The 4,287-nt window shown below is 45.2% G+C and overlaps 1 protein-coding gene across 1 annotated transcript in view; it reads right to left on the reverse strand.

Moving 5' to 3' along the window:
• The window catches only part of CDC42EP3 (CDC42 effector protein (Rho GTPase binding) 3), a 28,536-nt gene extending 27,957 nt beyond the window's left edge, over positions 1 to 579 (reverse strand). Inside the window, exon 1 of the mRNA XM_014951280.1 lies at positions 303 to 579. The gene's annotated coding sequence lies outside the window, so the exon portion shown is untranslated. The remainder of the gene's footprint in view (positions 1 to 302) is intronic.
• Positions 580 to 4,287: the final 3,708 nt, after the last annotated feature.

The following is a 4,287-nucleotide window of genomic DNA, read 5'->3' on the forward strand; positions in this document are numbered from 1 at the left end:
GGAAATCCTGGCACCGCGGAGCGCCGCCTGGGAGGCGGGCAGGGGAGGGGAGGCGAGCGACAACCGCGGGTACAATGAAGGGGGTGCCCGTCCCACCCCCCCACACCCTTTTTTCTTTTTTGTTTTAATTTTTATGCTCATTGCGGGAGGGGGGGGATGTTGTGGGAGAGCCGGGAGGCCACCCCCCACCCCGGCAGCGCCCCGGGGAAGCCCTCGGGTGGGCAGCCTCCCCCGGGCACGGGCAGCTCGGAAAGGTGCTTAAAAGCCGATGATTTTCCACCCAAACCCTCTTTCCCCCTCACCTCCTCGGCGCCCCGCTCCCCCGAGGCTGAGCCTTTCAGCCCGCTCTCCGCAGCAGCGCCCGCCGCGCCCGTTCATTCCGCCTTTCCTCCATTATTTACATGCTTTTTAGGAGCCGAGGGTCAGGCTCTCACCGCTCCGCGGTCTGCGATTTGCAGGTAAACGGCAAACACTGAGGGAGCTGGCGAGGCGCGGGGGCGTCTCCTCCCGCCCGGCGGCGGGGTGGGAGCGGGGCCGCGGTGCGGGCGGGCTGCGGGGAGCGCCCAGCGTCGCCTCTGCAGAACCCGCCGGGGCCAGGAGCCCGTTAACGACACATTTCGGGGCACCTGCCCATCTGTTTTATTCCAGTGAAAGTGCCTTGCCCAGAACGGGAAAGGGCCCAAAATAGCTGCTGGCAGTCTAGCAGATCGCTGACTAGGAAGCCATAAATACTGAGCCGATGTTAAATTTTTTACAAGTTCCTTGGTTAATCCAGACAGAGACCCCGGTATTGTTTCACTTCTCCCGGTGACATCCTCCCAGAGGTTTCTGTTGGCAGGTACCTGAACTCAACACTCTGCCTCTGACAGTTTTACCGAAGAGTCATTTTTCAAAATGTTACACTTGGCACTGCTGTACAAACACTGCATGGGCATGTATTGAAATATTAAGTGTGGTACATACCTTACCCAGGCCGAGGTATTTTTATAAATATTTGCATAATTTTCATTACATATGGCACTTTAAAATAAGTGTAAACAGTGGATGCATTGTCTAGAAATGCATACTTAGTTTTAAGTACATTTAAATAACCCACCTCTGGGTGAGAGAATTTCCCCCTTTGCTCTCTTTGCATTGTTAGCATTGGAGCATTTTCATGCTAAAGACTTTACCACAGGGCAATTGTATTTTCTCTTCTGTAAATACAATGCCCAAATTCAGAGAACATTTTCATTTCAAGGTGTCAAAACTGTAATATTCAGCATGCTCGCAGAGAGCTGTGCCCTTACACGTACAGGGTGATGTCTCTGGGCAGGACACATCAGGTTATACATAGCAGTTTATACCCCGATCTTGCCATCTGAAATAAAACTTATGCAGAAAATACTGCCCTTTCACATGAGATTTCTCATTACTGCAGAATTTTCATTTCTGTGAAGATCCTTTCAGCCATTAGATGGACAGAGTTTGATAGCTGAGGGTGAAGTTGCTTGCTTTGTTGGAAGAAGGGCTTTGTGCCAACAGTCCTTCCCCTGCCCAGTGGGCAGCCCCCGGCTGGGAGCAGGCACCCACCCAGCAGGTTGTTGGAGGGAGCAGCCCCACCGCTGCCCAAGGGAGCAGGATGGCTCTGTTTCCCTGGCCTCCAACATACTGAAGGCATGGCCAGAGACTGCACAGTTCCAGTAATTTTTAATTGCTACTGAAGAAGACAAAGTAAATTTGAGAGCAGCCCAGAGGCTGCTCACAGTTTATGCAGAAGGACAGTCAGAGAAAACAGCTATTATAAAGTTTGTGTAAGCGAAAGAAAAAAAGAATTCTGTAATAAATCCTGGCTTCTTTGGATACATTTCCAACTTTGCAATTATTCAATCATTTATCCTGCATGAATGCACTCCATGCAACCTTTAATTTACCAACTCTACTCTTGAGACTACTTTCTCATTTAGGAACCTGATTTAAGTGGTTTGAAACTTTTTTAAAAGGGACATTTGAGGGATGACATTGTTTATACTTCTTTTAGTTCAGAAAAGACTTGTGTGTGGGCATGCGTGCATGTGGCCCCATGTGCTGAAGCTGAAGAAAATCCACACAACCCTTTCTGAGGACAAAGCAGACAGACACACAGATTCATTTGCTTTCACAGGTTGGCCACATTTTACAGCAGTGCACTCAAAAGCTTGTCCCAGTCATGTCACACATCCCTGCCTCTTCTGAGTACTTTCCCTAGTTCTTCTTTTTCAGAGATGGATTTTAAACCTCCGTGTGCCACTGTACTGCACCACAGTTGGTTTAATTCAAGTTTCTTGTGCTCTTTCATATTGTGACTGCCTGTGCCTCTGACCTGCGGCACCTGCTGCACCTTTCACTCTTCAGTTTTCTCTTGTCTTTATCCCTTCCGAGATTCTTGCTTGTTTGCACTGTGACAAGGAGACAAAATGCTTCTCCTTATCCCTAAAACCCTATTCATCCCGAAGCCACAGCCATGCCATTTCTGTTGTTCTCGTGTCATTGCTCTTACCTTTTCCAATCCCTTGTTAGTCATCTCAAGGTTATCAATGGCAGGCTGCATTCCCCAGTACAAGGAGCACATTCTCTACTCTGAACTGCACCCAAGTGTACTGTCATAGGCCATAATGTTACTGGTTTGTTCTCTTATGAAGAAGCAAAAGACATACTAATAGGAAAGAATTATGTGTACACATAAATACAGTTAGTGTTTTGAGGCAGTACCAGGTTAGAGTAGTTTCAGTTTCTCTGCAGAAAAAACCACTGATTCCTTCCCCAGCTTAGTTATGGGAAACCTTGGAAGACAGAGGCAGAACCAAGATCATTAGGAGAACCTCAATTCTGAATTTCTTCAACCTTTTAGCAGTTAAAGTATCAGCATTATTAATAACAGGCAGATTTTTAACTGATCCCCAGGAAGAAGTGGTGCGATCCTCCCCTGTTTGGTCTATTTCCACTGCAGATCTGTGCTGTCTCTCCTGTCATTTCAAACCTCTCTCATTAGGAACTAAAAAAGGAGTTTAAGGCATGGTCTTAAGATTCCCAAGTGGTAGGCATGCTCGAATACTTAAATACTTGAATACTTACCTCCCTGTGATAGAGAATGTAAGTATCTGCCTAAATGCTTTGTTGAATCAGGATGACTTCTATTTGTCATAATATTGGTTTTATTTATATATGCCCAACTCAAGTCTGTGGTGCTTTTGCATTTCTTTTCAGTTGGAGCTAGATCATGAGTTTAGTGAGGATTGTTCAGCAGTCCATTATGCTTTGAAATTCTGTTTAAAAGTTGTACTTTGACAAAGGTTTTATAATCCTCAAAGTACACATGATTAACATAAGCTCTGGAAGCTAAGAAGTTAAACTATTTAATGTAAACACTCTTCACACTACCACCATAAACAATAAAATGTTACTAAAACCCTTTTCAAAAGCTGTCTAGTACTATTTTCCAGTGTTCCTGAAGATTGCATTCTGAAATACTATTGCTAAATAGTGTTTAGTAATACTATATCAGAATAGTCTACATAGTTGTCTCTTTTTTAACAATTCCTGTGGATTACCAAAGCACATGTATCCAAACACACAACATTTCTGATATGTTACTTTATAGAGTGACAGAACTGTGGGGTCAGAAGGGACCTTGGAGTCATCTCCTCCACATTGCGCCCTGATGCAGGATCAAGCACTTAACTTCTAAAACTTTCCAAAACTCTGGGCCTCACCACGCTCTTTTCCAGGGGAGATGCTGGCCTTTTAGATTTTCCTGAAACTGTCTGCTACATAGTGCACACAAAAACTCATCTCGTCTCAGCCACCTTTCACAGTCCCTCCCAGAGCCCCGTAGCACTGTGGGCAAGTTGACAATCACACACCTAGACTATTCCTACACGTGCTTGTTTATCCTCTGTTCCTAAAATCATCCACTGATGGAAATCCCACAACCTCCTGAGGTTCTCAGAGTCTCATCTTTTCACTACCCGTATTGTTTTTCTGTTTTCCCAGCAGATACACAACTTACATCTCTCTCTGTTGGAAATCAGGCTGCTTTCTTCTCTCACTGAGCCTGCAGAAGACTGAGACCATCTTCTTTTTAACAATCCTATTTGGAGGCTGTTATTTTCCCCAACTTTATAATTTTTCCTTGCTGTTTGCTCTTTCTGGGTCAAAACAATGCTCAAGGCTACATAATAGACTTCTTTTCACAGACATTATTATGCAGCATTGGAAAGAAAGAGTATGATCTGACTGAAGGAAAAAATCTTCTGCAACTTGTTTGCC

The sequence above is a fragment of the Calidris pugnax genome, unplaced genomic scaffold (genome assembly GCF_001431845.1).
Source record: "Calidris pugnax isolate Ruff unplaced genomic scaffold, ASM143184v1 scaffold24, whole genome shotgun sequence".
Classification (NCBI taxonomy): domain Eukaryota; kingdom Metazoa; phylum Chordata; class Aves; order Charadriiformes; family Scolopacidae; genus Calidris; species Calidris pugnax.